General features: G+C 44.1%; 1 protein-coding gene across 4 annotated transcripts in view; it reads right to left on the bottom strand.

The window, feature by feature from the left end:
• Positions 1 to 14,056, bottom strand: part of DENND2B (DENN domain containing 2B) — a 229,234-nt gene that overhangs the window by 178,542 nt on the left and 36,636 nt on the right. Inside the window, exons 1-2 of one of the 4 annotated variants that reach the window (XM_063641092.1) lie at positions 8,142 to 8,177; positions 7,762 to 7,896 (exon numbers count right to left, since the gene is read on the bottom strand). The exons of 1 other annotated variant lie outside the window; for it this stretch is intronic. The gene's annotated coding sequence lies outside the window, so the exon portion shown is untranslated. Of the gene's footprint in view, positions 1 to 7,761; positions 7,897 to 8,141; positions 8,178 to 14,056 lie in introns of those variants that run through there. 2 more of the 4 variants (XM_055282505.2, XM_063641094.1) reach the window with 2 other exon arrangements.

Below are 14,056 nucleotides of genomic sequence, written 5' to 3'. Positions count from 1 at the left end.
CCTCCCATACAATTATACCATTTTCAAGAGAATTTCCATTCCCCTAGGACTTGGACCCAGTAGAAGAAGCCTTTTGGGTCTATGTACTTAGAATGCACCCATCCCTGGCTCAAGAGGCAAGACCAGACTTTCAAGAAAAGCTTCTCTAGGCCGTCATGGAGAAAGACAGCTATTGAGTGGCACTTCCTAATTCAAGGGGATATTATGCTAACTAGAGTTCCCGGCAACAGTAAATGTAATCCAACATGACTAATAGAAAAAATAACTGACTAGGCCCTGTTTACTCACTAGAAAATATATCCCCACATGTTGAGCCTTAACAGAGGTCATCTCAGCTCCCAGAGACCAGAGTGTTATTAAAACAGTTGCTTCCCAACAGCAATATTTGGATCAGGAGGTACCCAACACTCATGTCCAAAACTAATTTCCCATCCAATTTCTTTTGTTGCTGTTGTTATTTTCAGACAGGGGCTCGCTCTGTTGCTCAGGCTGGAGTGCAGTGACACAATCTCGGCTCCCTGCAGCCTTGACCTCCCAGGCTCATGCAATCCTCCCATCTCAGCCCACTGTTTAGCTGGGACCACAGACACGCACCACCACACTTGGCTAATTTTTGTATTTTTTTCATAGAGACGGAGTCTCATTGTGTTGCCCAGGCAGGTCTCAAACTCCTGGCTTCAAGCAATCCTCCCAATTTGGCCTCCCAAAGTGCTGGGATTACAGGTGTGAGCCACCAGGCCCAGCCTCCATCTAATTTCTTAACTTCATCCACTCATTGATTCATCAAACCCCTAACATTAAGCATATTCACTCAAGAAAGGTAATAAGAGAATAAACAGATGCCTGTACACACCCCAGTGCTTTTTCCGCAGGAGATATTCAAAAACTGTAGGACACAAGAAAGGAAAAGTGTATAAATGATAGTGATACAGAGCACTTCCCAGAGACCAGTGTCTGACAGTCTCAGGACACTGACTCTGATTAAAGGCCCTTTTTACCCCACTCTAGTTAGCTGCCTCCAAAAGGAAGAATGGAACAAGACGGAAAAAATTAAAAAATATCTAGATTCAAACTTGTCCTTGGCTAAATTTACATCCAAGATCCCAACTTCACATCAAAGAAAGAGCCACCCAAAGTGACCCTTGCCTACTCAAAGGAGTTTCCAAAACATTAACAAACAGGGACAAATTCCCAGCATATTCTAATTACTATGACCTTTTATCATTAAGAGTCCCATAAAAAGGGGCTTATTTCTAATGCTACTAACAAAGGGTTAAGCAGATTATTTCTATCATATTTGCGTGGAGATCCTAAATTCCAGTTTAAACAAATGATTCCCAGACTTCTAGAAAGGCCTTAATTGGGCTAATCTGTTACTTTCAGTGCAATCTTGCAAAGGCTGGATTCTTCTTAAGCCCTTAAAGGACTTGAGTAAAATTCTTTTGATGGTAATTTTTTTAAAAGATCATCTCCAGAGTTTACATATATTCCACAATTACTTATGCTGATAGAAAAAAATATACATATTTTACTCCAAAAGTCTCCTTTCAGTTTGAAAGCTCTAACTGCCAACATATCTGATATGAACTTCCTGCATAAAACAAAACACAAAGCAACAAGTATAATCATAGGTCTAAAAAGAGAGACTTGTTAAGGAAAACAGAGAAAGCTCAGCTTGTTTAGCCAGAGGAAGGGAAGGAAAGGATGGGTACAGATGGGACAGTCTGTGCATTTGGTAGCTGCCTTTAGAGTACAGGAAAGACAATTTGTTCACTCTGTGAACATCTATGCATTGAAGAGGGATAGGAAAACAGTAAAAGTAGGAAACATTAAAAGAAAACTTGAGCTAACTACAAGGAGATAATCTGTGATCATCAATCTGGAAACCTTCCTTAGAAAGTGTTTCCCAGGGAAATTGTGAAATCTCTTTAAGAGAGACTAAATCTGTTCAGAAAGATTTAAGGATATTTGGAGGTGGAGGAGGTCAAAATAGTCAAAGTTCTACCATACTAGGAGATTACATCTGAGTATCAAAGGGATATTCCAGTCCTGGGGAATTGTCCAAATGCCATCCCCACTAAAAAATAATTTAGACTATTTTTAAAGAAGATATTGCAGTCCTATTTTTCTTTTTCTTTTTTTTTTTTTTTCATTTTGAGACGGAGTCTCGCTCTGTCCCCCAGGCTGGAGTGCAGTGGCGCGATCTCGGCTCACTGCAACCTCCGCCTCCCGGGTTCACGTCATTCTCCTGCCTCAGCCTCCCCAGCAGCTGGGACTACAGGTGCCCGCCACCACGCCCGGCTAATTTTTTGTATTTTTAGTAGAGGCGGGGTTTCACTGTGTTAGCCAGGATGGTCTCCATCTCTTGACCTTGTGATCTGCCTGCCTCGGCCTCCCAAAGTATTGGGATTACAGGCGTGAGCCACCACGCCCAACCTGCAGTCCTATTTTTCTAAGATCTTAGCTATCTTAGAAAACCTAAATAGGGCCGGGCGCGGTGGCTCACGCCTGTAATCCCAGCACTTTGGGAGGCCGAGGCAGGTGGATCACGAGGTCAGGAGATCGAGACCACGGTGAAACCCCGTCTCTACTAAAAATACAAAAAATTAGCCGGGCGCGGTGGCGGGCGCCTGTAGTCCCAGCTACTCGGAAGGCTGAGGCAGGAGAATGGCGTGAACCCGGGAGGCGGAGCTTGCAGTGAGCCGAGATCGCGCCACTGCACTCCAGCCTGGGCGACAGAGTGAGACTCCGTCTCAAAAAAAAAAAAAAAAAAGAAAACCTAAATCACCTGTTTAATAAATTATTAAAATGACAAATACCAAATATAAAAACATTATGCAAGCAATGCATAAAAAATGCAACCAAGCATTTCTGATATTTAAATAAGGGCATTGCCAAAGTCTCTTCTTGAGGCCTCAACTCTCAAAACTAGGCTCAAGAGCATTCTCCCAGGAAGACATACCAAATGATCCCCAACCAACAATGAGCTTTGCCATTCTCTGGAGGAATGACCACGTAACCTATAACCAGAGGCTACGGAGAAAATAAAATGACTTTCAGGTGACACAAAATACAAACTGGGAGAAGGAACCAAGGTACTAATCAGGGTGTGACCACCTCTATCTGGCCCTAAGGGATTACCCTGATCTAGAAGAACTAGGAAAACTGAGCTCAGAGATCTCTCAAACATCAAATTCCAGGAACTTCTGAATAAATGGCAAAGCTAGAACTTTAACCCAGGTTTTTGAACTCCAAATCCCCTACATTAAGAGGGGTCACATTCCTCAGAGGTCCAAAACCCAAGCTGAGTCATATCCTGACCCATGTAGAGGTCCTGGTGATAATTTCACCTATCAAAGCCCCATTCAGTAGGGCAAGCTCTCCAAGGTGTGAGAGGCTCTTAAAGGTAAAAATGGGTGTGGAGAACTGAGATCATATTTTGATTTCACATTTTTTATTTGACAAAAAACCATGGGTGACTCTAACATTAATTAAAAGAAAACTTCTTTAGTTGACAAACGTCACTTTTCTGCCTGTCAGCTGCCCCTCCTTAGTGAGCCCTCCTGCTAGAGGATATTCCTTGGCCAAACAACCAAGTCTCCAGAGCACTAACAAGTTCAGAGGAAACGGCGTACAGGTTGCACAAGAAATAGCAAGAAATCCAGATTGTATTCAAAGTGGCAGACTAATTCTAGTAAAATGTCTCCACCCACTGCTGCCCTTCCTGAGCCCATTATCTGCTGAGAATCAAAGGGACTGGCTATAAATGTGGGTGTCCAATGTCCTTGTAAGCTCTATAAGCTGTATACATGAACAATACAATTAACTGATAAGAAATGTGGAGGGGTAGGAAGGCCTCTGCACATCTCTAAATTCTGGCTTTCCTATCCCTTCTAAATCCCCACGCAGGAACTCTACAAAGGCCTCCTGTTTTTCCTCCATAACAAAAAGTGAAATAAATGTACATTTTATGTTAATCTTTCTCATAATTAAGAAAGGTAATCTAAATTCACTTTTACCTTACTAGTACCAAGTTTTAAAATTCAGCTTTTTTTTTTTTTTTTTTTGAAACAGGAGCTCACTCTGTCACTCAGGCTGCAGTGCAGTGGCGTGATCATGGCTTACTGCAGCCTCAACCTCCTGGGCTCAAGTGATCGATCCTCCCACCTTAGCCTCCTGAATAGTTGGGACCACAGGCACATGCCACCATGCATGCTTAATTTTTGTATTTTTTGTAGAGACGGGGTTTCACCATGTTGCCCAGGCTGGTCTCCAACTCCTGAGCTCAAGCAATCTGCCTGCCTCCACCTCCCAAAATGCTGGGATTACAGGTGTGAGCCACAGCACCTGGCCAAAATTCAGCATTTTTAAGAAACAAGAGAATATGAGAGGAAAAGGCACATCAACTTACGTAGATGTTTAGGGCGAGGAAAAGCTTTTAAACAAATTACAACACTGATCTACCTCTCAGGGTAGTCATGAAAGAAAAAAACCAAAGCATTGCGAAACATGGGGGAACATAAAGGACAAACCAGCAGTGGCATTGATCCACATACACCTTCCATTTCAGTGTATGCCTGTTAAGATTCAGCTCTTTTCTGGCCGGGCGCGGTGGCTCAAGCCTGTAATCCCAGCACTTTGGGAGGCCGAGGCGGGCGGATCACGAGGTCAGGAGATCGAGACCACGGTGAAACCCCGTCTCTACTAAAAATACAAAAAATTAGCCGGGCGCGGTGGCGGGCGCCTGTAGTCCCAGCTACTCAGGAGGCTGAGGCAGGAGAATGGCGTGAACCCGGGAGGCAGAGCTTGCAGTGAGCCGAGATTGCGCCACTGCACTCCAGCCTGGGCGACAGAGCGAGACTCCGTCTCAAAAAAAAAAAAAAAAAAAAAGATTCAGCTCTTTTCTGATCCAGAGCAGCCCCGTGGTCACTGCAACTAGCTCTTTACCCAGTGAACCAAGCTACTCACTGCAGGGTACAGTAAGTGAGACAGGAATTGAAATACCCAGATATCCTGGCTACATTCCCTTTTTGAACCTCCTCATTAGGAATTATGACTTGCACATGACTTGTGATGAGCATGTCACATTCCTGTACGTAGATGTCAACTTAATCTTCTAAAATCACTGCTTTAACCATAGCTCCTTTTCTCAAACATCTTTAAAACCTAAACAATGTCTACAGGATAAAGTTCCAGCCCTTGAGCCAGAATTCAAGCTGACCACTGGGGACCTCCCACTGCTCTTTGGAGAAGGCAGCTGTGAAAGCACCCACATGCCTAGCTCTAGTCTGAGAGCCAGGCATTGGAATTCCAGCTCTGCCACTTTACCACTTGTGTCATCCCAAGCTGGTTACGTATCTTTTTGATCTTCTCTTTTTAAAAACAAGAATTCCCTCATCTTTAAAACAAGAGCAACAATACCTATGTCACAACACTGAAGGATGAAAGAGAGAGCTGGCAGGTGGCATAGTGCAGATGCTATTACTTTTCTCTCTAGGTCCAGTCCAAATGGTCTGCTCTCTATTCTCTTGAAAGCTTTCCCCAGCAACTCTCCATCAGTTTCAGAAGCATACTTGGCTTCAAGGCCCTCCCCTCTTGTATGAAACCGCCCTGCCTCAGAATCATTTTCTCCTTGAGCTTTATAATTCTTAGATTCTAAGCCAAGTTTGTCCAACCTGCGGCCCATGGGCCACCCAGGACGGCTTTGAGTGTGGCCCAGCACAAATTCGTAAACTTTTAAAAATATTATGATTTTTTTTGCAATTTATTTTAAGCTCATCAGCTATCTTTAGAGTTAGTGTATTTTATATGCGGCCCCAGACGATTCTTCTTCCAGTGTGACCCCAGGAAGCCAAAAGATTGGACACTCCTGTTCTAAGCCAACTGATCTGAAATTATCCTTCACTAAAATGTCACTTCTCTTTCCCCAAGGAGTCTACAAACTCAAGACCAAGGATTTCCCTAATTACCAAGCCAATCCAATCTAAGCACTCAGTAAAAAAATACTTTTAAGGTTAAGAGTTGCCTTGGAGTTGTCTACCAAAATGGGTACCCCTCTGGCCCAATTAGGGGATAACATTTCCCATACATACACTTGAACAATTTTGTCTTCCCTCATATCTTGGGGAGTTTTTCCAAAGGTAATATTTGCCAGATAGTCTGGGCCCAGTGGCTCACGCCTGTAATTCCAGCACTTTGGGAGGCCCAGGCGGGTGGATCACCTCAAATCAGGACTTTGAGACTAGCCTGGCCAACATGGGGAACCCCATCTCTACTAAAAATACAAAAATTAGCCCGACGTAGTGGCAGGCGCCTATAATCCCAGCTACTCAGGAGGCTGAGGCAGGAGAATCGCTTGAACCCCAGAGGCGGGGGTTGCAGTGAGCCGAGATTGCACCACCGCACTCCAGCGACAGAGAGAGACTCCGTCTCAAAAGAAAAAAGAAAAAAGAAATTTTTAAATAAAAAATATATGCCAGATAAATAAAAAGGAGGGTTACATCTATGTTAGTCACCTAGGAACTCTCTGCCAGACCAGCAGAATTTAAGAAGCCTTCACTTCATGCATTCAACAGGCTCTTCTTGAGTTCTGGCCTTGTGCGGTCCTTAATTCAGCAGGGAGAGAGGCTGTGAACAATTCAGTCTCTATCTTGGATTAGCTTTCTGGAACCTAGACTACGTCTAACCCTTTAGAAACCCCTAATTCTGGCAAAAAAAAAAAAATCAATTGAGGGATTCACCTTCTGAAAAATATTAAAACAAAACAATGCAGCCCTTTGGGTTTTAACCCTGTGGCCCCATCCCAAAATGGCCAGTTGCAGTGTGTACAGCTAAGAGGTAGCTGAAAACAATCTTGCAGATGGGATAATGACCTCTTCGCCATTCCCAAGACCCTGCTATCCAAACAGCAGAAACACCTGGTTGGTAATAAAAGCAAGAGCTGGACTAAGGCAGTACTAAGGCAAATGTTCTCACTTAATGAAGATTTTATTCATATTAATCATCAACTACTTTCATATAACGATCCCAGGAAAATACAATAAGCCCTCTTTAGAAACACTTGAGAACATTGTCTCTTGAACTCTACTCAGTTACTAAATTATTGGATAAGGTGCCATAAACGTTGACGAGAGTGTGGACCCTTTAATACTTAGTGCGTGTCTGCACAAGGGCAAAAAGTGAACCATCCACAAATAAACATAGTTTAACTTGTTGCAGTAATAGCATGCAAAGTTAATTTTCCTTTGTTTGAGTTCCGTGTGTGTGTCTGTGTGTGTGTTGTGCCTGTGTATGTGTGTGTGTGTGTGTGTGTGTGTGTGCGCGCGCGCGCGCGTTCTTCAAGGAGCCTGCATACAAGCTGCAACAGCTCCAGGTAGGAGCTCGAATGCCGCCACTGAGAGGCGAGGCGGTGCGCAGACCCCGCTCCCAGGGCGTCCCGAGGTCGGGTCTCCGCTCGGCACCAGGCAGCTCTTCACCGCTGGACCCTGCCCGCGAGGTTCCCCACCCCCAACCGCGCGGCCCCCGCCGGGCCGGAAAGCACAGCCGGCCGCTACTGACCGCCCGGGAGGGCGGACCCCACCAGCCCCGCTCCTCTGCGCCTGCGGGGGCCCCCTTGCGCGTACTCACGGACCTGGACACCGCCGCCGGGGCCGGGAGTTGGGAGTAAAGGGAAAAGGGCTGGGAGGGCAAGGGCTGGGAGGGCAAGGGCGGGACCAGGCGCGGCACGCGGGAACCGGGAGCACCCGGCCTGGAGGCGCTTACCTCTGCGCTCCCTAGCCGGGCCGGGCGCGGCGCCTGGATGGGGTCTCGCCGGGAGCCGCGCGGCCCGGAGAAGGAGCCGCTCCTGCAGAGAGGGCGGACGGTGGGCAGGCATCCGCGCCCCGGGCTGCGGCCGGGCTGCAGGGAGAGAGAGGGGAGGGAGCGCAGATTTGAGTAGAGGGGGCGTGGAGGATGTGCGCCTCCACCCAAGACAGAGAGGGTGGGCTGCTGGAGCCCGGCGGAGGGGAGCGCTCGGAGGCGCCGGAGGCAGCTAGAAAGCCGCGCCGAGAGTGTGCGAGGGAGGGTGGGGGACAGGGGTGAGGGAGGCGGGAGCCGGGGGCAGCAGGGACGAGAAGCTGGCCCCCAAACTGGACGGCCCTCACCTCCGCACCATCCGACCAAGAGTTGTCTGGGTCTGGAGCAAAGCACAACGGGGTCTGAAACTTTATGTCATTTTCTCATACACACGTGACCCCCCTGGAGTCCAGATGGTTTCAATCACTGGAGGAAAAAAGCGGCTCTTCTGGTATGCGTGAAAAGCCGGAGCTGGGAGAGTCTGGGAAAAGCTGCCTGCACAGCCCGCCGGCCTTCAAACAAACCGAGGAGCTCTTTCCCTTCTCCCAGTTCTCGGGCCTCGCGGGAGCCCTACAAAACCCAAACGAAATTCAAAGAAGCTACTTTTGGTACTGCAGCAGTAGCACAACTCCCAAAGCACTAGGGTTCCAAGGAGCCCGGTCTCAACCGAAAGCTCCAAAAGGGATTCTGAAATTTTACTTTAAATACTCCACTGGTTTGCAAAACCAAAAACTATTATTTAATAATAAAGCAATGGAATACCAGCACTGAGAATCTATGATTTATTAGTGGAATTTGAAGGAAATCATTAGCCCAGTATAACAATCAACTTGGAAAAGAAAAATGTAAATTACTTAAGATCCAAACCCATACTTAGTGAGATGTTAGAAAACCGTGTAATCCATTTTTTACTCACGTAAATCACTGTAAATAAAATTTGATATAGAAATGCAAAACTGAGCAGCAATGAAAATTGACTTTTGAAGTTTCAGTTTTACATTGACTTTACAAATTTACATTTCCAAGGAACCAGTGTGTATGAACATAAGCAGGTTCTAAGGCCAGGACATGTTCCAAAATCCAAGCCAATTCAATTGTCACATATCCTAAAGAGGTATTTATTTACTCAGCTGCAGGGCAAGCATCAAAAATAATGAGTTTAAGATACATCCTGAGGCTGGCCGCGGTGGCTCAGGCCTGTAATCCCAGCACTTTGGAGGCCAAGGTGGGCGGATCACTTCAGGTCAAGAGTTCAAGACCAGCCTGGCCAACATGGTGAAACCCTATCTCTACTAAAAATACAAAAGTTAGCCGGGAGTGGTGTCAGATGCCTATAATCCCAGCTACTAGGGAGCCTTGAGGCAGGAGAATCCCTTGAACCCAGGAGGCGGAGATTGCATTAAGCCTAGATCGCACCACTGCATTCCAGCCTGGGCAACAGAGTGAGACTCCGTCTAAAAAAAAAAAAAAGATACATCCTGGAAATAATTTAACTTGGTCAAGATCGAACACAAGTAATGGCAAGAACCAAACTGATAAAGTCTACTGTTCCTTTGCCAAAAAAGGATATTACACAGGAATTACTAGTATTAACTCTTTGTCTCCAAAATACTGAGGCCAAAGGACAGTTTGGCTTTTCTAGCAGAAGGCCTTATATGCGGTGTGATGCAGTCTGCGCATGAAAAATAAATCAATTCCTCGTTGAGTTGGTTCTACATTAGGAAAGCCCAAGATTTCAGCTGTTGTTGAGGCACATTGGAAACACAAAGGCCAAAAATCAGAACAGGTTTTACTCCAAAAATCAGAACAGTTTTACTTTAATCAGAACAAGTTTTACTCCAAACTCACAATGTAAGTGAGTTTCTACTGTAGTTTACTGAAGTGTTTGAACCCTTCAGGAGACCTGGGCCATATTTGGATGAACTTAGCCCTCTCTAGTCTTTTCCAATCTCTCCAATCTCAAATTAGGATAGTTCTGCTCCAAACGTGGAACAAGAGAACTCATGAATGTAAAGGCAAGCCACAGAATTTAGCCACCCTCCAGGTAAATTCTACCTGCAGCTCTCTGAGCTCTGTAAGGAGGTTCTTAAGTCTCCCACTTTCAAAACTATCGGAACTTCTACTACTAAAGTCCCGTTTCTCTTGTAACATCTCTAAGGAAAGACAACTCAACAGACAGCATCAAGATTTTCTCTAATCAGACCCAGGACAATAATTATTTTCATCATTGGCAGCTGCTGCTGCCTCTTATATGTGCTGAAGCAATGTAAGAGGGCAATAATGAGATATAAATACTTGTTCTTTTTGTTGGCCAATTCCATTGTAAATTATGCATGGAACTGTTTTAATTATTAGGAAAAAAAAACTTCATTAGATCTGCTCTCTCAGAAAGAAAAGTAACATCCCTTAAATTGTCTAAATATAGTCTAAATATAGCCTTGAGTCTAAACTTCACATATGTGACTATTAGTTCATCTTAATACTGGCCAAATATTTATTAGAGACAGTGACATCAGAAATGTTATTAATGCTGTATTTTAAATAGTAGTAATTTAGTAATTTGTATTAACCTAATGTTCACATCACTTGACAAACAAGGTCAACTATGTATAAGGGATGGCAAGCTCTTTGAGGACAGCAACCTGGCCTATCTTGCTAATAATTACATCCTATCTGCCTAGCACACTGCCCAGCATGAAATAAGCGCACAGTAAATATATGCTGTCTGAATAAATGAAAGATAAATAAAAACACTCCTGATAAGGTTACAATCCTGTCGTAGAGACATGTGACTTATAAACAACAGAATGAAATAGCCATGGGAGGATACTAGCAACAAAAAAGAGGAAGGGCTCATTAGCATTAACCAGCTTTGGACTTTAATCACAGCATATATTCAGAAATGTGCAGAGACTGCTGAAAATAGGAAGCGCTTGTAGGAGGAATTTGGTAAATTTACTACCTAATTTAGGGGTCTGAGATATACTTTCCCATGTTCCATTATTCAGTCCCATCAACACAGAGCCAAGACAAGATTTGAGCATAAACATCCTGGCTCTAATTTGGATAGTATGAATACTGTTCCTTTCATCCTCTCTCATACGTCTCCTCCACCCCCAAGCCATTTCCTCTGTACTGTCTTCTGTCAGTCTAATGAAAGTTTCCTAATCTTTAGAAGCAGTAGCTTTGGTTCTCTTTGTGCAGAGAAGTACAATATGCCCTGATTACATGGTTATATTCCATACAGATGCCTGGCAACACATCTTATAGCTAAGAGTCTGTTTAATATTTTAACTTTGAGAGCCTTATAATGAAACTACTTTGTTATACACCAAAATAGAACTTGACATCACAAAGATGAGCTTTACTTCCTTTTGCTATTTTAAATCCTGCAGTTAAGCATGGTGAGTTGTCTGGGTTTTCTGGTTCATGGATTTTGCTTTGGCATGTTTTATTTTTTCCTTTGAGGGACAGAAGTGTTAAGATTTTCTAGGAAGATTTTCAGGTTTGCAGGTCTAGCATTCACGAAACAATGATTTCTTCCTAGGTACTCTGCCTAGGAAGAGTAATATAATATTACTCTGTAATATTATATGTATTCATTAAAGGGGCAGTGAGGGTTGGGTTCAGTGACTCATTCCTATAATGCCATTATTTTGGGAAGTCAAGGCAGGAGGACCTCTTGAGCTCACGAGTTTGAGACCAGCCTGAGCAACATAGTGAGACCCTAGTCTTTAAAAAAAAAAAAAAAAAAAATTAGCCGAGCATGGTGGTTTATGTACACCTGCAGTCCCAGCTACTCAAGACATTGAGGTGGCAGGATTGCGTGAGCCCAGGAGGTCGTGGCTCCAATAAATTATGATTGCACCACTGCACTTCAGCCTGGACAGCAAAGTGAGACCCTGTCTCAAAAAAAAGGGGTTGGGGCTGTGGGGCCTTATTTATGCTTCATGATCCAAACAACCAGTTTTCTCTAAGGCAGACAACTGGGAAAGGTGGTTGGCCTAGATGACTTTAAGTGTTCCAGGCCAGGCGTGGTGGCTCACGCCTGTAATCCCAACACTTTGGGAGGCCGAGGCGGGCAGATCACAAGGTCAGGAGATGGAGACCATCCTGGCTAAGACGGTGAAACCTCATCTCTACTAAAAATACAAAAAATTAGCTGGGCGTGGTGGCGGGCACCTGTAGTCCCAGCTACTTGGGAGGCTGAGGCAGGAGAATGGCGTGAACCCAGAAGGCGGAGCTTGCAGTGAGCCGAGATCCTGCCACTGCACTCCAGCCTGGGCTACAGAGCGAGACTCAGTCTCAAAGAAAAAAAAAAAAAACTACTTAATTTTCTAAATTGCAGTGAGTAGGAAGCCCAGAAACCAAAATTGCATGCAAAAATTTTTGACACTGTGATTTTTTTTTTTAATTTTACTATTCTTGTTTTTTTGAGAAAGAGTCTCTGTTGCCCAGGCTGGAGTGCAGTGGCACAATCATAGCTCACTGCAGCCTCCCGCCTCAGCCTCCCCAGTGGCTGGGACTACAGGCACATGCCACAACACACGGCTAATTTTTTAAAATAGAGATTTTTAAAAATCTCTATTCTATAGAGATAGGAGTCTCACTATGTTGCCCAGGCTGGTCTCAAACTCCTGGCTTCAAGCGATCCTCCCACTTCAGCCTCCCAAAGTGCTGGGATTACAGGCATAAGCCACCACACCTAGCTGACATTTTGACCTAAAAAAAAATTTTTATATATAGGTAAGATATATACCAGGTAAAAATTTCAGAAACAGTTTAAAAGAATATATAAATGATCCCTAATATATGGTGGTTCAACCTATAATCTTTTGACTTTACCATGGTGCAAAACCAATATTCCTTCAGTAAAAAGCATACTTTGAGTCCCCATACACCATTCTGTTTTTCAGTTTCAGTACAGTATTCAATAAATTACAAGAGATATTCAACATTTTATTATTTTATTTAGATCTACACAGAATTGAAGGAGAAAAATAAATGTAGTACTCCTGGTTAATATCATTAACATAAGTTATAGGGTTATTAATCAAGATCTTAAGAGAAGAATTAAGATATACTATAGGCCGGGCATGGTGGCTTATACCTGTAATCCTAGCACTTCGATAGGCCGAGGCAGGAGGATCATTTGAGCCCAGGAGTTCAAGACCAGCCTGGGCAACATAGCAAGACCTCATCTCTATATTATATTAAAGTACATATATATACTTTAATCTTGTCAAACTGGTAAATCTCATTTGGATTTCAAGTATTACTGAGGTTTTAATATAAAATTAAAAATAAATTATTTTCTTGAAATATATAAGGAATAACTAAACTGAATTGTGTTACTTATGTCTTTTTTATGGTAGATTATATTTCCTGTCTTGGATACCATGCAGTGCCTTTTGTTCCCTCCCTACTAAGTGTACAGAAGATAGGATACATCCAATCAAAATTCTCTTTCTATAATCAGCTCACGAAAAGGTTCACTCCAATCCATTTATTGATTTTATCCTGTTATATTGTTTGGGGTTTTGTTCCAGATAGCAAGCTATCTAATACTCATTTAAATAAAGCACAGTGGCTCATGCCTGTAATCCCAGCACTTTGGGAGGCCAAGGTGGGTGGATCACCTGAGGTCAGGGGTTCAAGACCAGCCTGGACAACATGGTGAAACCCCATCTCTTCTAAAAAATACAAAAATTAGCCAAGCATGGTATCGAGCACCTGTAATCCCAGCTACTCAGGAAGCTAAGGCAGGGAGAATTGCTTGAACCCCAGAGGCGGAGGTTGCAGTGAGTCAAGATTGTGCCACTGCACATCAGCCTGGGCAACAGAGCAAGATTCCGTCTCAAAAAAAAAAAAGAAAGAAAAGAAAGTAATAAGGCAACTTGACTGCTGATGCTGGGCAGGCTGGATCTGAGAGTAAATGAGATGAGATGCCAGGTGGCCTTTAGATGGACAGGAGACAAGCTCAGAAAGGCTCATCCAACCTGGATGGTCCCCTCACTCCTCTGTCTTGCTAAGTCATCCTTCTTCCTTCTCTCATAGGCTTGAAGATACTTTTTCTTTTTTTTTTTTTTTTTGAGACAGACTCTCACTCTGTTGCCCAGGCTGGAGTGCAGTGGTGCGATCTCGGCTCACTGCAAGCTCCACCTCCCGGGTTCATGCCATTCTCCTACCTCAGCCTCCCGAGTAGCTGGGACTACAGGTGCCC

This window comes from Symphalangus syndactylus, chromosome 6, assembly GCF_028878055.3.
Source record: "Symphalangus syndactylus isolate Jambi chromosome 6, NHGRI_mSymSyn1-v2.1_pri, whole genome shotgun sequence".
Lineage (NCBI taxonomy): Eukaryota > Metazoa > Chordata > Mammalia > Primates > Hylobatidae > Symphalangus > Symphalangus syndactylus.
Note: the sequence above shows the minus strand (reverse complement) of the source record. Positions and strands in the feature narration are given on the sequence as shown.